Here is a 13,100-nt window from a genome sequence, read left to right on the forward strand (position 1 = left end):
GTGGCCTATTCAAATACAATGGGCGCCAACAAAGTGTCCATTTGGGAGAGAAAATGAGAGGCGCCGAGACAGAGAGGGAGAGGATAGAGGAATGCCACTGCTCAGTGTATAATTTTGTGCAAACCGCGCCCTCCTGGCTCCACTTTCTCATAACAACCTGAGAATTTCCAATACAGAGCACAGTAATTATGCATCTGTCTTCTAGCTCAATTCCCTTAGACATGTCACATACAAGCATTAAGCTGTATTTTTTTTTCTCTAGTGGGGAAAGATAGGCTCACTGGATGACATTTTATAATGAGCTTTATTTATTAATAGGTTTGCACCTAAAAGCAATGTTTCTAGTCACTGCTATTGGAACCATATATGAATGCCGTTGTTAGCATCCATCAACATTAAATACAATAGGCTCCCTTGGTATCAATATGTATTGTTTATACCACTGCAATCTAATCAAATTAGATGAGTTCTTATACCAGCCAACTGAAAATTAATATGTATACTTACATAATATAATCTCATAAAATATTATTGCTCTGGTTAGTAGCAAAATATATTAAGATATATTTTCTGCCATTAAGTATATGAAGATGTATCCACACTTATCTATTGATAGTTATGTTGTGCACTGATATTATCCTGAATGCAGTTCAAAGTCTCTATTTTAGGAATGGTCTCAGATTAGTAATTTTCAACATAATTCAAGGCTTTGACTCTGATTCCAAATAATTCAGAAACTTTGCATTTGGAATTTTTGGTTACTTCATTCTCATCTCTGACTTAACCACATTACCTATGATGGAGACAATTACCTAGATTAAATTCTGAATTAAAAAAAATTTTTTTAGAAGATTTTATTTCTTTATTTGACACACACGGAAAGAGACCACAAGAGAGGGAACACAAGCACAGGGAGTGGGAGAGGGAGAAGCAGGCTTCCTGCAGAGCAGGGAGCCAGAAACGGGGCTCGATCCCAGGACCCTGGGATCATGACATGAGCAGAAGGCAGACGCTTAACGACTGAGCCACCCAGGAGCCCCAGAATTTTAAAAAATTTTAAACTCATATTTAGAAAACTCATCCTGCGCCAAGCACTTATACTAAAAATTAGTATAAAGATTAATAAGATGAGGAAATAAACCCTTGAAGATTCCATTATATGGAAAGGGAGACAGAGACAAATGAAAGCTGATCGTTGTAATGGGGTAAAGTAAGTATTATTATGAGGTAGTACCAAGTGATATGTAAAGAATAATCCAGGATAGGGGTGCTTGGGTGGCACAGTTGGTTGAGCATCTAACTCTTGGCTGTGGCTCAGATTGTGATCTCAGGGTCATGAGATCAAGCCCTGAGTGGATCTCCACACTCAGAATAGAGCCTGCTTAAAACTCTCTCTCCCTCTCCCTCTGCTCCTCCCTACCACATTCTCTCTCTCTCTCAAATAAATAAATAAATAAATAAATAAATAAATAAATAAATCTTTTTATAAAAGAAGAAAAGTGCAGGGGAAAGAATAACCAAGTGTCTGCATAAATCGGGAAAAACTTTAGAGGCAGTTCTATTTGCTAAGCCTTGAAGAAGAGTGAGGGGAACACAGAAAGTTGAGAAGAGGAGGAACATTCTTACAGAAAGAAAACCCATGAAAAAGAAAGGCACAAAATTATAAATGGCACAATGTACTGAGATATTGTCAAGAAGTAGTGAGTGGCAGGAATTGAAGGTGGAAAGTGAAATGCTGCCATAAAATAAGGAACCTAGTATGCCAAGTTAAGGCATCTGGACTTTATTCAGAAGGCAGTGTTTATCTGAAGAAAGTTCTAAAGAAAGAAAGTGGTAGGAAATGCAGTTTTGAGGAAGGCAAGTCTGTGGTAATATGGAGACTTATTTAGAAGGAACATAAGTGAAGACAAGGAGATGAAGCTTAAAGCAAATGCAATGGCTTGAGCAAGACATAAGAGGCTAAATCTGGTCAATGACAGTGGACACAGATTCTAGATTGTAGAGGATTGGCTTGAAAGATGTCTTGACAGGTGAGCACCTGGATATGGGGTTGAGAAACAGCCACCCCTTGAATCTGTGTCATGTGAGATAGAGTTCTGATCATTTGACTTAAAGCCTAATGCTTTCAACCTCCTCTTTTCTTGAATTCTCCTTCCTAAACAAGTTGGTCTCCTAAAAGTTGTTGGGTGGGCAAGAAAACGAACTTGCTAGATGAATCATCCTGACAGTGACCTGTTGCAGCCCACTCTGCATAACTGTCGTGTAAGATACTTGAATTGTCCTAGGACTTACTTGAGTATATGCCTGTGTGTTTCCTGAGAGAAAAGGTTAGAAGAGGAAATGCAGCTACTGTTAATCCTCTAGTAAATCAGGGTGTAAGGTTGTGTTTGGCTGCATGTAATATTACCATGAATAAACCACAGGATTATCACACACATACACACACACACACAGTGCTGCAGTATTACACAATTCCCGAGAATCTCTTACATATTACAGACTTTTTAGAATTGGGGCTCAATGTGCCCCATTGCAGAGGCTGCAATGTGGATGGAGCCACCCGAGGTCATAGGATGTTTGGTGCTGAGTGAAGCAGGTAGTCCAGGCTGATACAACTGCTTAAGTTCCATTTTCCCACTATGTGATCTCTGGTATGACCTTGCCTCCTGATTGCAAGGTGTCTGCTGCAACTCCAGAAATCATGTCCATATCCTTGGCAGGAATAAAGCTGAAGGAAAATAGAGTCTTCTCTAAAGACTCAGAGACAACCGGCTCAAGAACATTTATTTGCTTGATCTCATGACTAGAACTGAGTTGCATTGCCTTCTACAGCTGCAAATGAGTCTGGGAAAATTAGTACGACATTGCCTAGAGAAAATCAGAATTCTGTTAGTAAAGAACAAGGGAGTAAGGATATTATATAAGGCAGCAAAGTCAATGTCCATTATACCCAGTAATGTGAATTCAGACATGGTCTGAAGAGAATGAGGATGAGGAGGGGCTGAAGAACATGGCAGCCTACACACAATTCAGAATGTTCTCCCTGATTTATCATATATTATCTTACATATTTTGTTTATGTGTTTTATTGTCTCTCTTTCCTACTTGAAAATAAGTTTGATGTAGGAAGGAATTTTTCTCTTTGGTTATATTCTGTATTCCCCAGTGCTTGGAACTGTGACTGGTAAAAAGTAAATACTTAGTGTTTGTTACATTAGTATATGAATATTCAACCCAGCCAGGGAATCAGTGGATCTCAGCTCTCCCTTGCAACATGGTGGAAAGGGCATAAGGGAGGAACTACCCATGTGCCACTGAAATGTCTTTGTTTACTTTCTGGTGGAATTCTTTAGAACTTTAGAACTTTAAAAAGAAACTTTCAAAAAAACTGATCCACAGATTAGTTCCATGGTCTCACAGCTACCACTAACGGGCTCTGTCGTAAGAAAAAAATCAGACGGTAGATTTAAAAAATATATAACTTTTCTCAAAACCCATGTAGCTTGGAGCAATTCCTAAAGACAAAAGGGCTCCAGTAGAAAATACAGGGCTAGAAATTGCCATGAGGAGGAGCAGCTGAGAGATCCTTCTTTTCCAAAGATGCCATTATGAAGACCAGATGTCCTCCAGCCAGGAAGTCATCTTAATTTGGAGATTTCCAGGGTTTTCTGCTATCCCAAGTGATTACTTTCACAGGAAGAGAATATTGTGTCTGATTTTCTACTTTGCGTGAGTGAGGAAACTCTAGGAATTGACATCCATTAGGTACTTGACTGAAAAGGGAGAATGTCACTTTTTCACCTCTGACAAAAGGGTCAGTGAGGCCAGGGAAGGAAGCCCTCCGAGGGGAAAGAGTTAGAAATACAGGATGAGAGTTCCTTGACTAGAAGGATGCAAAATAGAAACTTGACAGTCTCATAGCACAGAAGGTCCAGACTAGGAATTGTAGGAAAAGTGAACAGTGTGTTAAGCTACTTCCCTACAGAGTATGAGGTCTGGCATTCTAAAGATCTACCAGGTGAAAATACTGGAAATGAAAATCTTCAGTAATTTGAATGAACGATGTATTAATTACCTCTCATAATGGGATAGTAATTGCCTCAATTTGGGTCTGAGACTTGCCTTGAATTAAACTAACCAACTGCAGAGACATGAGTTATAAGGGTAAAACAATAAAAATTAAAATACCTACCTTCTTATTTATAGATGAGGCAACTGAAGGTGTTATACAGTTACTCTGGGATTCCACCTGTGTTGATATTTTAGGGATTTAAAAGCATGTATTAGAATAAACTCTGTGCTTGTTAAATTCCATTTAAAATGGCTTTACTGCATAATTTTATTGATCTAATAAGAGATTATCAGATAATATTTTATAAAATCAAGATCTATACTTTAAATGCACTTAAAATTGTTTCAATAAACAAGAAGCATATTTTGTGCTTCTACATTCTCAAAAACTGAAAATAAAAAGTGCAGTTTTATACATAAAAAGATCAACACATCAACACTGTAGATATAAAAATGTGTTCCTAATGCAGATGTAATATTAAAGAGATGGCATTTTGCCATCTGAAGATTCCGAGGCTTGGAGAAAACCTTGTTCAAATCCCTAAGATGCCATATCCTCGCTGTGTGACCTTGGGTGATGTACCGTGTATTTCCGAAATCCAGTCTCGTAATCTTTGAAATGAAGATCTGAATATCTTTTTCTTAGTGTTAAGTGATTTAGTGCGAAAACTGGGCAAATATGCTTAGCACTCTGCCAGGCAAACAGCCGTGTCGTGATCATTGTTTGTCAAATATGAAACCAAGTAGGTATTAAAAAGGTTGAGGCAAGAGAGTAAAACAAAACCATCCTGACCAGCTTTTTCTATTTTAAAATAAGAAACCTATGTATGAGATTTGATGGACCATGAAAAAAAACCTCCCACCTGGAGTTATTTCCCCTCCTGTCGCTGCTTTTCAAGTAGAGGCTAAGATATCTCTCTTGGGTACAATTACTAGTGAATTTGCTTGAATCCCAACATAGCAAAAGTAACAGTGTGACCTCTTTCTAGGGATTCATTTTTTTAAAAAAAGATGTGGTGGTAGATAAGGGGTTTGCTTTTGGATGTTTGACCTCTCCTGTTATGCTCAGCTCGATTTATTATGCAACCATCATAGACCCCAGGATGCTTATCTTTGGGACCTGTCACAGCCTTGAATAAATTCTATTATAAATCATGCAAAATGGCTTCTCTGAGTTGCTGTGGATTTAAACCGTCTAAAGAGTTATGTTTCCATCTTATTGATCTATGTGAAAATATTTCAAACAGTCACACATGAAAATGTTTCTTCCAAATTCCTTATTGGCTGAGTTGAATATTCACGTAATACAAAGAGCAAAAGGTAAAACTCATACATATAGGGAACAAGGTGTTTTCTACTAATCAGTCAAGGAGGAAGGATTTCTGGGTTCACTGAGGAGTGTCCCACTCTAACCAGGTCAGCCTCTAGATACGGCAACGTTGCTTCATTGGCCTCTACTGCCATCTCTTACCCGTGCCACCTCCTAATGAAATCATAGCTCAGAAAATCTTGATTCCAGCCTTTGAGTGAAAGATTCTTCCAAGTCACTGCCAAGTTTTGTTTATGCCCCTACCTCTAAAATGACTGACGTCTGCTCATAAGATCAGGCATCATTTCAAATTAGGATAAATGCAATGCTGGCCATTATCTGACTCATACTTGATAAATACAACAGCTTAATACAACAGCTTAATACAACCACACTCCAACAGCCCCTAAGAAGAAAAAGGTGCTCTCTTAGGATTGGTGAAATTAACACTTTGGGTTTTAGGCAGTCACATCAGCCTCTTTTATGAAGTGTCATTGGTAGGAACCAATGGAGAATATAGCTTGTATATTATGTAACACTTTGGCTTTCATCTGAATAAGAGAAGTGATAGTTGGGCAAGTAGCGGACTCTGAGCAAATAGATTGACAGGTGACAAAGTCACATGAAGAAAGCAACATTTGGTATTCCAGTTTGCAGGCATGAAAAGGGCAGTGGATTTGATGTCTAGGTCATTCAGCCTCAGACTGAGTCCAGGCATGGTTTGGGAACAACGCTGTGACTTTGGAATTACCCTTCATTATCACGTGGCTGTACCAGAAGAGCACATGTCCTGAAATTATTGTCAAGGAAGGAGAGACAGGTCTAAGCCATCCAGTTCTGTCTCATTATCTCGCTCTTTGGGGTCCAAGGGAAGGGAACCACTAGAAGAAGAAGAGCAGTTGGCCCCTTCAGACCAGTACTAATAAGAAAATATAAATCTCAGTCAGTGAAGATACCCATGTATCCATCACACTAGGTCCTATTCTTCCTTTTGGAGGGAGGAAGTGAAATCCATTTGCCAAAACTAGGTCCAACATATCTGCTAGTCTCCTAAGGCTCCTATGAAGCAAGGTAATCTCCATTTCTTTTTTAAGGCTATTGACATTTCCATTAAAAGGTTCTCACAGGGGCTCCTGGGTGGCTCAGTGGGTTAAGCCACTGCCTTCAGCTCAGGTCATGATCTCAGGGTCCTGGGATCGAGCCCCACATCGGGCTCTCTGCTCAGCAGGGGGCCTGCTTCCCTTCCTCTCTCTCTGTGATCTCTTCCCTTCCTCTCTCCTACTGTGATCTCTGTCAAATAAATAAATAAAATCTTTAAAAAAAAAAAAAAAAAAAAGGTTCTCACAGAAAAAAAGCCATACTCCCAAAGTCCCCTAGAGATATTCAAGGGATCTTGTCCCTATAGATGGTCCCCCCATTTTAACTCCAGAATCCCATAAAAACTGGGCCTGAGTTGGGATGGCTTGTATGTGGTCCATTATCCCCCCTCCTGTATCCACAACTAACATTGCTGCTCAGTAGATCACACCTGTTCTCAAAGCCCTTCTCAAAATAGTACTTCATCTTTTTCCCTCCCTGAGATCCCAGAATAAAACAAAGGTATAAGTAAACAATTAACTCGACCTATCATTGTTTGAGCTGTGGCTCTCTGGGCTACTTTGGGAGTTCCCCTGACTCTTTTTAAGAACTGTGGCTATAAGAATTGATGCAATTTCTAAATGGAGCCTGCCAAATTTTCAGTAAGTGCTCTCTGCACTTGTCGGTATCAGTTTCTTAGGTACCAAGAAGGGTTTGATCTCAGCCAAGACCCACTTTATTCTGCCTCTTCTGAGGGTCACAGAAGGCAGAGTAGTCGAAGTGGAGGCCTTTCACTTGATGTTTGTTGGGCAAGGTGTGCTAAGAAATCAGGTGAAGGGAAAAGATACTCAGCCATGGGCAAGGGCCTGGGCACTCTGACTCCCACCAACTCCAACAGTTCACTCTTCCTCACTTCTCATATTCAACTCAGTAAGACTTTTGTCCCAACTTTTTAGATGGCCTTCAAGTTCATTCCACCCCCCGTCCCTGCGGGCTCACTCCTTAGTGACCCTTCTAAGAAACTGCCTTACCTCCTATCTTGTTGCTCCTAGTTCCGATTGATGTCCTACTCTACTGCCCAGTCATTTCTCCTAAAGCATGCTCAAGACCTCTGACGTATGTCGCCTTTCAGTTTTTATACAAACTCTTTAACCTGGCATATGAGGTTTTCTAAATTCTAGCCTTGCCTTCTCAGCTCTATGTTCTGCTCCTATTCTGGTTCTTATCCAGAATTATATGCTGACCCTGTACACAGAGACTCTTTTGGTCCCTTTCCTGGAATTGCTGCCTTTTTTCCTCCCTTCTAAAACCCAGATACAGTGCTTGGATCCAGATCAAACTCTGGCTCAACCATGAAGGGTTCCCTGATCCTCTGTCCAGGGACTGCTCACTCTCTCTTCTGTGCTCTCTTAGTAAATCAGACTGCATTTTCTTCTAGTCATGATCACAGTGTCCTTTATTTTATTGTTTACTAGATTGGGAACTCAGAGAATGTAAAATTGTTATCTAGTATGACTTAGGATCTGTCATTGCAGGCATAAGAGCCTGGTACAGAATAAAAATAAAATAAATATTGAATGATTCCACGTGCTGGTCTGGCTTTCCCATTTTACCACCTGGGTGTTTATTTACAGAGGCCTTACAGTGTGATGGTTAAGAGTTCAGCCTTTGGGAACCAAACTATCTGGATTTGAATCTTGGCTCTGTCCCCTAATACCTGTGTTAACTTGGGAAAATTACTGCATGGGGATAATAATATGGACCTCACATAGTCAACAAGAGAATTAAATGAGTTGATATGAGCAAGCCTTTAGAACAGTGCCTGGTACACAATAAACATTCCATAAAGGTTAACAAGTTCATTTAGCTAAACTGTCCCTCAGGCATGTGATCCTGGAAGAGAAAGAACAGGGTGGTGGGTAGTACTGGAGTTTTGTTCAAAATAAGCCAGGGAGAGAATGGGCCTGGAGAAGATAAAGCCGGGCAGACTCCTCAGTCCAGCAAGACAGTGGGCCAGGATGAAGGGGTTCACTGAGACAGAAAGGGATGGGTGGGTCCCAGAGGGGCAGAAAGGTCAGAGTCTGTAACAGCAGCACCATGAGCAGCATACCAAATGCCTAGTCCCAGGGCCTATGGGGCTTGCTGTCCGTTCCACGTTCGCCTCCCCTTCCAACAGGCAGTCCTGGAAACTCAAGCAATAACAGAGTCAGAGGAAACCAAAGGTCCCACCTGGTCCAGGCCCATGGAGGAAAAAACATGGATCCAAATAATCTCATGCTGGCATAATGGGAGCGTCTTCAGCCCACACATTCCCTGGGCTAATACCCTCTCATCTCCATCCTCTACATCATGCCATGCTTTATTCTTGTAACCTTCAGTTAGAGGTCACCACTCTACAGAATGTATGAGCTAGGAAGCATGCAATGCCAAATGACGACTCTTGGACTCTTCCTCGTACCTGACTCATTTTCTTCTCATAAAACATTCAAAGCATTTAAAATTATTACTTTATTCCTGAGTCATAATGTTGTTGAAGCTTATAAAAATCATTTCAGTGTTAATTCCCCTGGCTCAACTCTCTCAAATTCTTCCTTAGAAGTTGCATATAATTTAACCAGAAAAAGGTTTTCTTTCTCAAAACCAACTGGAAATATTAGAAAACAGATGAAGAGATTTTTCCTCTTCATCTGAAATAACTGCTAGGTGAATACAGGGTTTGGATTTGGGAGTTAGAAGTTAGGGCAATCAACTAATTGGCCTGGTTCCCTGACTTTTTTGTTATAAAAAGACCATTTGTCCTTGGCTTTTGCCCCCTGCCCCCCCCAGGCATTCACACCATCAACCCCAGGCCGAGAGGTACCATATGTAGCCAGATGGGGCTATTGGTCTCTTTTACTCTTTCTCGTTGCCAACATGGGTCAACCAATCTGGAAAGAGCAAAAGTCATGCTGAAAACAGCTCGAGCATAACGTATCAAACCAAGAATTTTGGTTTTCTTCAGAGTCTGTTTCTCCCTCCAAAGAGCTGCTTCAGGTGATGAATGGGAAGTGAGGAAGCTGCAAAGCACAGCTCACAGCCATACATCCGGGTCAAGGGGACAAGGGAGCTGCACCTGAGCTGCTTTGCGGGAGGCACAGAGGCAGGATAGGGATTATCATTTTTCTGGGAAGAGAGTCTATAAATCGGGGCACCTGGGTGGCTCAGTCATTAGGCATCTGCCTTTGGCTCAGGTCATGATCCCAAGGTCCCGGGACCCGCATCGGGTGCCCTGCTCAGCCGGAAGCCTGCTTCTCTCTCTCCCTCTCCCTCTGCTTGTGTTCCCTTTCTAGCTTTCTCTCTGCAAATGAATAAATAAAATCTTTTTTAAAAAAGAGAGAGAGTGTCTATAAATCTCTCATGAGATTCTCAGAAAAGGATCATGACTTAGGATTAGCTCGCTGTCCCAGAGATCCAAGAGAGAGCATCACAAAGGAAGTCCTGATATGGCATTTTAGTGATTTAAAGGGAAGCTCCAGGATAAATGACTGCTGTCTCTTTTTTATAAGAGGTGAACACCACTGAACAGGAGACTACTAAGCCAATAGACGACTTCCAGAAGTCAGAGAGCTTGGGACTAACATTGCAGAGGATTTAGTCCAAGAAGAAGAGAAAAGCCGAGTCTTGGTAGTGAAAACAGAATGAAAAGCTGGGATGCTTTACCAAAAAAGCCTCACACATTCAGCTGGACAGGTTACCAGAAATGACCATACTGTTTAATGTGCCTTGTTTATCTGCTCAGTCAGATAACTCAGTTCTTGACATAGTAAAAGACTACATTTTTAACCATGGTACAATGTCATCTCAAACATCAGAACCCATACAAGAACTAGTAAAAAACCCCGGAGGCATTACAGTACAGTGGTGTAAGGTAGATGGTGACTTTGACGCCCAAGATTACAGGCATCAATTCCATAAATGTACTTCCAGTCATTTTGAGGATATACATGTAACCCTGACATGGAACTCATAGCATTGCACATAGACTCCAGTGTTGAGGGTCAGTTCTGGTGGGGGAGATGGCTGATAGGAGTGGAGTGCTTGGAGCATCCTCCAAATATGTCATTCCACATTGGTGCCTGATGAGTGGAAAGCTGGCCTTGAGAGGTACTGTCGGAGCATAGAACACACCAGAATGATTCTGAATCCAGCTCTAGCACTCTAATTTATTACTGTGGGCAAACATTAGCATTCATAATTGAAATGCTCTTAGAAGGATCAAGCATTGTGCATTAATACAAATGTTGCCATTTTTTAAACAGAAAAATATAATCAGCTGTGCAAAGTTACCTCTAGACAAAGGGGTCAATGGAACACTGTCATCTGACATGGAAATCGTGACTCTAGGAGCCACCAATAAATAACAAAGGCAGAAATTTCAAACTTCAAAGAACTATTAGCTTGAATAACAGAGAAATGAATGTTCATTGGTTACTTGATTAATTGTGGGGTTTTCGTTACTTTGCATACTTGTTTTTCTATCTTGGATGGAAAATGTTAGTATTTTCGGGTTTTGGATGACTGGCTTTGGTTTGTGGGGTTTCAACACAGCTGTTCTCTCAGCCTAGTTTAGTTGTAATTGGTTAAAAAAAAAAGGTTGGATCCATCTCTCAGGCTATTGGAAATAGTTTACTGGATTCATTTTGGAATATTTTAGCAATAAGATACTTGAATGTTGTGGACAAAAGCATAATACAGTCGATTTTATTTTTAGCATGATATTAATTACAATATCACATCACAATAAAAATCAAACTGGCCATAGAAGTATGAGTACAGAAAGATCTATACCCTTGCACTGTACTTCTTCTTAAAGCTGGTTATTAGAAGTGGGAAAAAAAAAAACCATATTATTTGATAGACTTTCCATCCAAGTTTAGGTAAAACTTAGAATAAAACAATAGGTACAGAATTAATGAAGCCAGAGTTCTGTAATACACCTTCCTCTTATACTCTTTGACATGAGTGTGTTGCATATACTCTCCATATCCAGGTATTTTGTAAGGAATATTGACTTTTTTCTAGTGTTCAATCCTCTTTAATCCCAAAACCATTACAAATTTTTGCATTTTCAAATTCTTTGACCAAATGTCAAAACACTTACCTTCACTGATTCTTTGCCATTTGATTCAAGATAGTCCAAGGGGTTTTTAGAGAGTTAAACTACTAATGGAAATAGTATGCCCAGCAGTGTCAGAGATTTCACACGTATGTAATACGCACATGTGCATATCAGCCTCAGTGATGCACCTGTACTGTTTGTAGGATAGGAAGTGCAGTCCAGTTTAATGTCAGTTTGATAAATGGTATTTCAGCTGCTGAAACAAACATATGGTAAACATTTGACCTGTTTTTTGAAAAATTTGAATTTGTGTAAAATATTTGAAGCATTTATTTATTTTATTAATATAGTGGTCTTAACTTGCTGTATAAGCCTACAGATTTTTCTTTGCAATGTGATTTTTTTTTTCTCTTTAACCAGTTCAAAAATGTTTGAAAAAGCAAGTTTGATTTTTTTTTTTAAGATAATTTATTTGGAATTCAAATTCTGTTAAACAATCATGCCCTTTTTCTCCTTGCCTTTTTGTATAGTAAGTAAGTAGTTATGCTAATATGTGCTAGATAGGGGCACCTGGGTGGCTCAGTGGGTTTAGCCTCTGTCTTCAGCTTGGGTCATGATCTCGGGGTCCTGGGATCGAGCCCCGCATTGGGCTCTCTGCTCAGTGGGGAGCCTGCTTTCCTCTATCTCTCTCTGCCTGCCTCTCTGCCTACTTGTGATCTCTGTCTGTCAAATAAATAAATAAAATCTTTAAAAATTAAAGGGGAAAAAAAAAAAAACGATGTGCTAGATGTCCCTTTGCTTACTCTCTTTCTTTGCCCTCTTTTACCTTCTACCAGACATGGACTGCTTTCAAGTTAGAACGTCCTCACCCATCTTCTCTAAAGGTGTTACCAGCTGCATTTGTAGTGGAGTATTGTCCTATGCACTAGCAGTCTGAGTGACACAGGAAAATTTGTCACATAATGCTGAAGAATAGCACTGAGCACTTTGAGAAATATAAAAATGGCATGGTTCAAGAATTGTTCCAGCTTTCATTCTGGTTTAAGAGAGAGTGCTAATGTACTTGGAATAGTACTGCTAATATATGATAATGCATTTAAAGGCAACTTAATGTGCTCTCAGCTATAAATGCATCAAGGATTCAAAATAAAAGTGGCCCAGTGATGACTCTACTGATCAAGGAAGGTTGCTTTGAATGAGTTGGGTGACCCTTAAGGACTGATATGATTTGGCTAAGTAGCAGGGGCATAGATGATCACATGGTAGCCAGCACAGTAGAAAAGATATACAAACACAAGTAAATGAACATGGCACATTTTTGTGAAGATGAGTTTGCTTAGAGTGGGTAGTATGAGGTTTAAAGTCCAGGCAGCCCTAGGATTTTTGTTTTTAAAGCAGGGTTATGATGCAATGAAATAGATACTTCCATAATATTATTATGGACCAATGTGTGAACATCTGTCTAATGGATGTGGTGTTGTTTGCTGACAAAGACTTAGCGATCATACAGTTCCAGATTGCAAACAAATGTCCCATCAGCAGAAT

The 13,100-nt window shown here is 40.0% G+C and overlaps 1 pseudogene; it reads left to right on the forward strand.

Moving 5' to 3' along the window:
• The first annotated feature begins 9,853 nt into the window (after positions 1-9,853).
• On the forward strand, positions 9,854-10,658 carry LOC101670388 (annotated as a pseudogene).
• The last annotated feature ends 2,442 nt before the right edge of the window (positions 10,659-13,100 follow it).

The sequence above is a fragment of the Mustela putorius genome, unplaced genomic scaffold (genome assembly GCF_011764305.1).
Source record: "Mustela putorius furo isolate JIRA1106 unplaced genomic scaffold, ASM1176430v1.1 tig00000281_pilon_pilon_pilon, whole genome shotgun sequence".
Classification (NCBI taxonomy): Eukaryota; Metazoa; Chordata; class Mammalia; order Carnivora; family Mustelidae; genus Mustela; species Mustela putorius.